Source organism: Myxocyprinus asiaticus, chromosome 29 (genome assembly GCF_019703515.2).
Source record: "Myxocyprinus asiaticus isolate MX2 ecotype Aquarium Trade chromosome 29, UBuf_Myxa_2, whole genome shotgun sequence".
Classification (NCBI taxonomy): Eukaryota; Metazoa; Chordata; class Actinopteri; order Cypriniformes; family Catostomidae; genus Myxocyprinus; species Myxocyprinus asiaticus.
The window spans coordinates 5,549,880-5,560,359 of record NC_059372.1 but is presented as its reverse complement, the minus strand read 5'-3'; the positions used below and the strand labels follow the sequence as shown (position 1 = coordinate 5,560,359).

Sequence of the window (10,480 nt, the reverse complement as noted above, 5' to 3'; positions counted from 1 at the left end):
CTCTAGCACCAAACATGCTTCATTTATGTCCTGTCCCACTTTGCATGTGTTGCCTCTTTTCCCCACCTGTGAGTAAACATGAGGCGCCGCATAAGTTAACGTGGTTCAGAGCGCCTTTAGACCATAACGTTTTTTCCTTCTAAATTTAGCTTTATTAATCAATAAAATAAGAAATATTATTAGTTATTAGTTGGGAGCCTAGTCTTTCTCACTTTAATGAAAATAATAAAATGGGCAATTCAGACATCTACATTTTCTCTCAGGGGATAACTCTGAACCCAATACAGTATCATTCCTCAGTCACAAGGGCTTCTGTGCACCCATACTTGAGTACCTGAATAAAAATGATATACAAAATATGTAATCTGAATGTAAAATATTCAAGCAAATTGGACTGATGTTATTAAGCTTCAAAACGAACAGATGGTCTTTTAACATTCATATCCAACTGCACTCGATTGATAAACTGCATAAAATATTAGAATATTTTGTTAGAAGATCCATCAGACATAACTGCTTTGGCTGTCTCTGGGCCCCCAATTCAGTTTTTGTTTTTAGTATTTTTACTGTTAGGATATATAAAAAAATTCTTCTGACAACTTGGAAAAAAATGAAAACATTTGCAAATTGCAAATGTGAATGTATATCGTGATAAATATCGATATCAAACGATATGAAAAAGAATATTGTGATAATATTTTTGGCTATATCACCCAGCCCTATCATTTACTCACCCTCATGCCATCCTAGATGTGCATGACTTTCTTCTGGAAAACTAAAGAAGATTTTTATCTTATAATCTCAACTCTGTATGTCCATACAGTGCAAGTGAATGGGGATTAAAATTCTGAAGCTCCAGTGGTTTAATCAATGTCTTCTGAAGTGATCCAATTGGTTTTGGGTGAAAACAAACCAAAATGTAACTTCTTTTTCACTGTACATCTTGCCACTGCTGTCTCCAGAAACGATCGTGATTTTAAAGGGATAGTTCACCCAAAAATGAAAAATCTCTCATCATTTACTCACCCTCATGCCATCCCAGATGTACTGTATATGACTTCCTTTCTTCAGCAGAACACATTTGAAGAGAAATAGAAAAATATCTCAGCTCGGTAGGTACTTATAATGAATGTGGATGGTAGCACGATTTTTTATGGTCCAAAAAGCACAGGCAGTCAGCATTAATATCATTCATACGAATGCAGTGGTTAAATGAATGCCTTATAAAGCAATATGATCGCTTTTGATGAGAAAAAAATAAATATTTAAGTACTTTTTAACTATAAATCATCGCTTCAGGGTAAGCAGCAGTATGCGTGCTCACGATAGGTCTGAGGTCACGAGGTCTCTCATGTGATGCATTCGCATTGGCATGTTCACGCGAGAAGTGACGCATGTGCGACATACCCGGAAGAGCAGCGCTGTTTACAACTGAGTAGGAGGAACGCTGTACAGACTGAACGGCGTAAACAAATTGAAGCAAATTTAAACAAAGATGTCAGAAGATTTTGATTTAAGAGGAGAAGAGGAGATACAAGTTTTTGCACAGCCATATTTATTTGAACCTGAGTACTCTGACCAGGAGCTCAGAAAGTTGGAGGTGGTCAACATAACTTTTATGTCATAAATCAACTTAAAACAACATAAAACACAAGACGCACAAACACAGCAGTCTTGAACTGGCGTCTCTGGCTTCCCTTTTGCTCTCTCTCCCGCTGATTAAGTGACTCAGTGCCGGCCGTGCATCCTCATGGCCCGGCCACGCCCTTCTCCTCGTCACACTCCTCCCCCGACAGATTCAGGCTGGGGTGCCATCTGGACTGGCTTACTCCCCCCACCCATCTCTGGAGGGGAGACGCTGCCCTTCTGGCCGTTCTGCCAGCCGATGGTCCACCCCGCCTCCTGGGAACCTGCGGAGAGATGAGGGGAGGGAGAGGGAAAGGGCGAGCGGGAACGACACAGAGAGAGTGAGAAAAGCTTGCTTGCCAGTCCCCGGACACGGTGTCGCCTGGGCCTCAGCCAATCCATCCTCTGGTGAATGACAGCCCCTTCTCCTCAGGCGGGCGGCACAACAGCTTAAATGTCATAAATCAACTTAAAACAACATTAAACACAAGATAAACACACACAGCCACGTGTGTCTCTCTCTCAAACTGGTGTCTCCGGCTCCCCTTTATCTTTCTCTCCCGCTGATTAAGTGACTCAGCGCCAGCCGTGTACCCTCACGGCTCGGCCATGTCCTCCTCCTCGTCACATATGTCTTTGCTTCTTATAGGTGGAACCGAAAATGTGTAATGTGGAACAGTACCATAATAGATAGATAGCTTCAGTTATATTACAATGATATAATATAGGTCAAGTAAGAGCAAGATGTTTATGTTCTATTCCTTGAGGTACTAGTTATGTAATACCAATAATACTTATGTGTAGTGAACTGCCAATAATGTGAAAAACAAATGTGTTGAGTAACAGAATTGTATTTACAAAATCCAAAATGTATTACAAAACTTAAAACTAAACACTAATTATTATTTACAATTTAACATTATCACATCAGTCCGAATGCGTATTGTTCTCATATGGCTCTAACAACACAGGCCGGAAGATCTTTCCTGTTCCTTTGACCAATTCTTTCACCTTTGAGCATCCACTCTAGAACAACTCGATACGCCACCAGATAATAAATGTTAGCAATTCACAATTAATGTAATTTTAGTGTAATTTTGGTAACACTTAATAAAAAGGTTTCATTTCTTTAACGTTAGTTGATGCATTAGGTATCATGAACAAACAATGAGCAATATATTTTTTCATAGCATTTATTAATCATAATGTTAGTTAATAAAAATACAATTGTTCATTGTTAGTTCATATTAGTTCGTAGTGCATTAATGTGCATTAACTAATACAACTTTTGATTTTAAAAATGTATTAGTATATGTTGTAACTAACATTAAGTTCATTAGTTCATGTTAACTACAGTAATGTTGTTACATAATGTTACCAAATGGAAACTTTTTGTAAAGTGTTACTGTAATTTTTCTGTGTGAGGCATAAACATATAACTGCAGCATATAACTTGCAAAAGTGTGTCAAAGGGCACTTTTTAAAAAAATCGGTATCGGCCCATCTTAGTGTTAAAAAATTATAGATTGTATCGGCATCAAATTTCCTGATTTCCTGCACCACTAATTATAACTGTGTGTTTAGAAATATTAAAGAAGTCAAATTAATGGCTAAATATCATTGTAACAGAACAAGCTGGTGGTCAAAGGACCCAGGAGACCAGATCAGATCAGATCAGGCAGATGAGCATGATACCAAGGAAACCAGGGCAGGTCAGGCGGATGACCAGGAGACCAAGAAAACCAGGGCAGACCAGGCAGATGACCAGGGGACCAAGAAAGCCAGGGTAGATCAGGTGGCCGACCATGGGGCCAAGGAAACCAGGGCAGATCAGGCGGACGACCAGGGGACCAAGGAAACAGGAGACCCAGAAGACCAGAGCAGATCAGGCGGACGGCCAGGGGACCCAGTAGACCATAGCAGATTAGGTGGATGGCCAGGAGACCCGGGAGACCAGATCAGGTGGATGGCCAGGGGACCCAGGAGACCAGAGCAGATCAGGCAGATGGCCATGAGAGCAGGGAGACCACCTCAGGGTAGGGACTGGATCAGGAGGCCTGGCTGATGGCCACAGAGCTGAAACAGGGTCAGGAGGCCTGAGTGGTGACCACAGACTAGTGACTGGAACCGTGGAAGACTCTGAGGGCGGAGCCGTAGGAGGCTCGAGGGGCGAAGCCATGGAAGGCGGAGCCAGAGAAGGCTCGAGGGATGAAGCCATGGAAGGCGGAGCCGTGGGAGGTGGAGCCGTGGCAGGCACGAGAGGCGGAGCCGTGGCAGGTGGAGCCGTAGGTGGCTCGAGGGGCAAAGCCATGGAAGGCAGAACCGTGGTAGGCTCGAGATTAGGAGTCCAGAATGACTGTGAAATGACCTCAGTCTCGGGAGCGACCTCTGTAGTCTTCTGCATGGACAGAGACTCGGGAACAACCTCCGTGGTCATGGGCATGGACTGAGACTCGGGAATGATCTCCGTGGTCGTGGGCATAGGCAGAGACTCGGAGACGACCTCTGTGGTCGTGAACATGGGCAGAGACTTGGAAATGACCTCCATGGTCGTGTACATGGGCAGAGACTCGGAGATGACCTCTGTAGTCGTGAACATGGGCAGAGACTCGGAGGTGACCTCTGTCATCGTGAACATGGGCAGAGACTTGGAAACGACCTCAATGGTCGTATACATGGGCAGAGACTCGGAGACGACCTCTGTGGTCGTGGGCGTAGACAAGAGACTCAGGAATGACCTCTGTGGTCACAGGCATAGGCAGAGACTCGAAGATGACCTCTGTGGTCGTGAACATGGGCAGAGACTTGGAAACGACCTCTGTGGTCGTGAACATGGGCAGAGACTTGGGAACAGAAGCCTTTCTCGTCCTCCTCCTCCGGGAGGCCAAAGTTGGCAGCGCAGGCTCTGGGATGGACGAGGCTGGCAACGCAGACTCTGGAACGGGCGAGGCTGGCAACGCAGGCTCTGGGACGGGCGAGGCTGGCAACGCAGGCTCTGGGACGGGCGAGGCTGGCAACGCAGACTCTGAGACGGACGAGGCTGGCAACGCTGGCTCTGGGATGGACGAAGCTTCGTTGGCTCATTGGCCGTGGCAGGTGTGGGTGTTGGCTCATTGGCCGTGGCAGGCATGGGCACTGACAGTTTGTGAGGACGGGTCTTCGTGGCCCTACACACAGACATCAGTGGTGGATAATTCAACTTGGAGACCGGGGCCGTGAAGGGCTTCGAGACAGGGGCCGCAGAAGGCTTGGAGCAAGGAGTCGTGGAAGGCTGGGCTGTGACATGGCGTGGAGCAGACTCAGACGTGGCTGTGACTTGGCGTGGAGCAGACTCAGATGTGGCTGTGATTTGGCGTGGAGGAGACTCAGGCATGGCTGTCACATGGCATGGAGCAGACTCAGGCATGGCTGTCACATGCCATGGAGCAGACTCAGGCATGGCTGTGATATCAGAATCAGAATCAGAATGAGCTTTATTGCCAAGTATGCTTACACATACAAGGAATTTGTCTTGGTGACAGGAGCTTCCAGTACACAACAATACAAAAACAGCAACAAGACTTTTAAAAAATAATTAAAATTGAATAACAAATAGATAAATATTGAAAAGAAAAAAGTATATATAGAATAAACAATAGACATACATACATACATACATACATATATATATATATATATATATATATATATATATATATATATATATATATATATATATATATATATACACACACACACACACACACACACATACATACACATATACAGGTGCATCTCAATAAATTAGAATGTCGTGGAAAAGTTCATTTATTTCAGTAATTCAACTCAAATTGTGAAACTCGTGTATTAAATAAATTCAATGCACACAGACTGAAGTTGTTTAAGTCTTTGGTTCTTTTAATTGTGATGATTTTGGCTCACATTTAACAAAAACCCACCAATTCACTATCTCAAAAAATTAGAATATGGTGACATGCCAATCAGCTAATCAACTCAAAACACCTGCAAAGGTTTCCTGAGCCTTCAAAATGGTCTCTCAGTTTGGTTCACTAGGCTACACAATCATGGGGAAGACTGCTGATCTGACAGTTGTCCAGAAGACAATAATTGACACCCTTCACAAGGAGGGTAAGCCACAAACATTCATTGCCAAAGAAGCTGGCTGTTCACAGAGTGCTGTATCCAAGCATGTTAACAGAAAGTTGAGTGGAAGGAAAAAGTGTGGAAGAAAAAGATGCACAACCAACCGAGAGAACCGCAGCCTTATGAGGATTGTCAAGCAAAATCGATTCAAGAATTTGGGTGAACTTCACAAGGAATGGACTGAGGCTGGGGTCAAGGCATCAAGAGCCACCACATACAGACATGTCAAGGAATTTGGCTACAGTTGTCGTATTCCTCTTGTTAAGCCACTCCTGAACCACAGACAACGTCAGAGGCGTCTTACCTGGGCTAAGGAGAAGAAGAACTGGACTGTTGCCCAGTGGTCCAAAGTCCTCTTTTCAGATGAGAGCAAGTTTTGTATTTCATTTGGAAACCAAGGTCCTAGAGTCTGGAGGAAGGGTGGAGAAGCTCATAGCCCAAGTTGCTTCAAGTCCAGTGTTAAGTTTCCACAGTCTGTGATGATTTGGGATGCAATGTCATCTGCTGGTTTTGGTCCATTGTGTTTTTTGAAAACCAAAGTCACTGCACCCGTTTACCAAGACATTTTGGAGCACTTCATGCTTCCTTCTGCTGACCAGCTTTTTAAAGATGCTGATTTCATTTTCCAGCAGGATTTGGCACCTGTCCACACTGCCAAAAGCACCAAAAGTTGGTTAAATGACCATGGTGTTGGTGTGCTTGACTGGCCAGCAAACTCACCAGACCTGAACCCCATAGAGAATCTATGGGGTATTGTCAAGAGGAAAATGAGAAACAAGAGACCAAAAAATGCAGATGAGCTGAAGGCCACTGTCAAAGAAACCTGGGCTTCCATACCACCTCAGCAGTGCCACATACTGATCACCTCCATGCCACACCGAATTGAGGCAGTAATTAAAGCAAAAGGAGCCCCTACCAAGTATTGAGTACATATACAGTAAATGAACATACTTTCCAGAAGGCCAACAATTCACTAAAAATGTTTTTTTATTGGTCTTATGATGTATTCTAATTTTTTGAGATAGTGAATTGGTGGGTTTTTGTTAAATGTGAGCCAAAATCATCACAATTAAAAGAACCAAAGACTTAAACTACTTCAGTCTGTGTGCATTGAATTTATTTAATACACGAGTTTCACAATTTGAGTTGAATTACTGAAATAAATGAACTTTTCCACAACATTCTAATTTATTGAGATGCACCTGTACATACATATACACATACATACACACACACACACATATACACATATATGAATATATATACATACATATACATACATACACACACACACACATACACATATGTAGTGCAAATCTAAATACAAATCGGTTATGTACAGTGCAAGGGAATGTAATGGCATAAGAGGTTGTATGTGTTGGATAATATAAAAAGACTAAGCTGTGTATTACTGCTCAAAGGGGCAGTTTTAACTGTTCATGAGATGGATAGCCTGGGGCTTTATGGCATGGAGCAGACTCAGGCATGGCTGTGACATGGCATGGAACAGACTCAGGCGTGACTGTGACATGACGTGGAGTAGACTCAGGCGTGGGAGGCTTGGAAACCGGGTTCAGGGTAGAGAGAGGAGGATCCTCTGAATCGAGAGTTTCTAGAGTTAAACTCACGTATTCCTCCCATGTATAGTCTCCTGTCGCTGACAACTCCCTCCAATGGTGTGCGATGAGTCCGATTTGATACAGAGATTTCAGGTGGGAATCAGCAAATCCCGTGTATCTGGCAGCGGTGCTGAAAAGATGCGAGTATTCACTGATGGGTAAATTTGCTCGACTCAACTGAATAAATTAAGCCGCTAGATCCATAACAGTCGTGGTCAGTTGTACTGTTGCAAATTGAGGGAGATGACAAGAGCAGGATCTAAGAGCAGCTACTTTAATAAAGATAAAACAAAATACAAAACAGGATGTAAAACGAAAGTAAACAAATGGGACGGAAACTGGAGCATGAACAGGCGACAAACAATTAACAACTGACAAAGGAAAAACAAACATCAGGGCAATATATACACAAAGATAACGAGGTAAATGAAACACAGGTGAGAACCAATGGGGAACAGCTGGAAGTGATCAGAGCAGGGGATTATGGGAAGTGTAGTCCGGGGGGAACAGATGACAGAGGCAAAACACAGGGCAGACAACAGTGAATCGTAATACCCTCGGTGCACCCACAGTTATAATATACACCGATCAGCCACAACATTAAAACCACCTGCCTAATATAGTGTAGGTCCCCCCTCGTGCCGCCAAAACAGCGCCAATCCGCATCTCAGAATAGCATTCTGAGATGATATTCTTCTCACCACAGTTGTACACAGAGCGGTTATCTGAGTTACTGTAGACTTTGTCAGTTCGAACCAGTCTGGCCATTCTCTCATCAAAAAGGTGTTTCATCCACAGAACTGCCGCTCACGATGGACTGGTTTGAGTATTTCTGTACTTGCTGATTTGGGATTTTCAGACACAACAGTCTCTAGAATTTATTGCAAATGGTGCAAAAAAACCATTCTGGATGAAAATGCCTTGTTGATGAGAGAGGTCAACAGAGACTAGCCAGACTAGTTTGAACTGACAAAGTCTATGGTAACTCAGATAACCGCTCTGTACAATTGTGGTGAGAAGAATAACATCTCAGAATGCTATTCAGATATGTGGGTTGGGGCTGTTTTGGCAGCACGAGGGGGACCTACACAATATTAGGCAGGTGGTTTTAATATTCTGGATGATTGGTGTACATTTGGGATGGCATAAGGGTGAGTAAATGATGAGAGAATTTAAATTTTTTAGTGAACTATAAGTTTTTACATTGAAACATGTTTGAGTCAAAAGAAAAGAGTCTCTAGTTTCATCCAATAGCCCATTTTTAAAATTTGAGCGATTCATCGCGAAACGGCACGCTGTTAAGCACAATGGCCACTACACTGGACAAAAGAGCTAGCTTTTCATTAGAAATCCTGTATTTACTGTGCATTTCAGAGGATTTATATGGAGTTAGGATGAAAATAAGGTGCATTTCTAACTCTTCTGAGACCAGTGAAGACAGACAGCACAATGGAGGTTAAGTCATTCACTAAAATAGGGAGCAAGGGAGCATCCTAAAGCTTTTCTATGAAGCCAAGTGCATTTACTCCAAACTTCTGGCCAAAAGTTCAGTTTAAGGCTGCAGATGATGTTTGGACCACTCAACATGTTTGGCAGACATGGGACAATGGTAATCAGTACTAAGATTTATAATTTATAATGCTATATGTTATTTTAACATGGCTGTCAGTGATTGGATGATGCTAGCCATTACTTTGAATCAGAATTATTTAAGCTAATTTCTGATTGGTAAAATGCTTCATCACTGGCTGTCACTTTGTTTGACTGTGCAAAGAGAGAACATTGAGATTTTGTTGCCAAAGTAGAAAAAAACACTGTAGCATAAAAGTCCAACCAAGTAAAATAATTTTTATTTGTATTTACACTGGTGGCCAAAAGTTTGGAATAATGTACAGATTTTGCTGTTTCGGAAGGAAACTGCTACTTTAATTCACCAAAGTGGCATTCAACTGATCACAATGTATAGTCAGGACATTACTTATGTGAAAAAACAGCACCATAACTATTCAAATCTAGACAGGCCCCATTTCCAGCAGCCATCACTCCAAAACCTTATCCTTGAGTAATCATGCTAAATTGCTAATTTGGTACTAGAAAACCACTTGCCATTATATCAAACACAGCTGAAAGCTATTTGGTTCGTTTTTGTTTTTTTTCTCCCCTTTTCTCCCCAATTTGGAATGCCCAATTCCCAATTCACTCTAAGTCCTCGTGGTGGTGTAGTAACTCGCCTCAAAGCGCGTGTGGAGGCCCACACTATTCTCCACGGCATCCACGCACAACTCACCACGCACCCCACTGAGAACGAGAACCACACATTATAGCGACAACGAGGAAGTTACCCCATGTGACTCTACTGTCCCTAGCAACCGGGCCAATTTGATTGCTTAGGAGACCTGGCTTGAGTCACTCAGCACGCCCTGGATTCAAACTCGTGACTCCAGGGGTGGTAGTCAGCGTCAAAACTCGCTGAGCTACCCACACCCCAGCTATTTGGTTCGTTAAATGAAATTGCTAAATACGCTAAATTGTTTTTGAGTTGCCACAGTATGCAATAGACTGGCATGTCTTAAGGTCAATATTAGATCAAAAATGGCAAAAAAGAAACAGCTTTCTCTAGAAACTCATCAGTCAATCAATGTTTTGAGGAATGAAGGCTATACAATGCTTGAAATTGCCAAAAAAAATGAAGATTTCATACAAAGGTGTACACTACAGTCTTCAAAGACAAAGGACAACTGGCTCTAACAAGGACAGAAAGAGATGTGGAAGGCCAGATGTACAACTAAACAAGAGGATAAGTACATCAGAGTCTCTAGTTTGAGAAATAGACACCTCACATGTCCTCAGCTGACAGCTTCATTGAATTCTACCCGCTCAACACCAGTTTCATGTACAACAGTAAAGAGAAGACTCAGGGGTGCAGGCCTTATGGGAAGAATTGCAAAGAAAAAGCCACTTTTGAATCAGAAAAACAAAAAGAAAAGGTTAGAGTGGGCAAAGATACACAGACATTGGACAACAGATAATTGGAAAAGAGTGTTATGGATCTTAACCCCATTGAGCTTTTGTGGGATCAGCTAGACTGTAAG

The 10,480-nt window shown here is 42.7% G+C and overlaps 2 protein-coding genes across 3 annotated transcripts in view; both read right to left on the bottom strand.

The window, feature by feature from the left end:
* Positions 1 to 10,480, bottom strand: part of LOC127420192 (zinc finger protein 850-like) — a 296,445-nt gene that overhangs the window by 165,701 nt on the left and 120,264 nt on the right. The gene's annotated exons all lie outside the window — the stretch shown is intronic.
* Positions 1 to 10,480, bottom strand: part of LOC127420320 (zinc finger protein OZF-like) — a 49,389-nt gene that overhangs the window by 4,617 nt on the left and 34,292 nt on the right. The window lies entirely within an intron of this gene.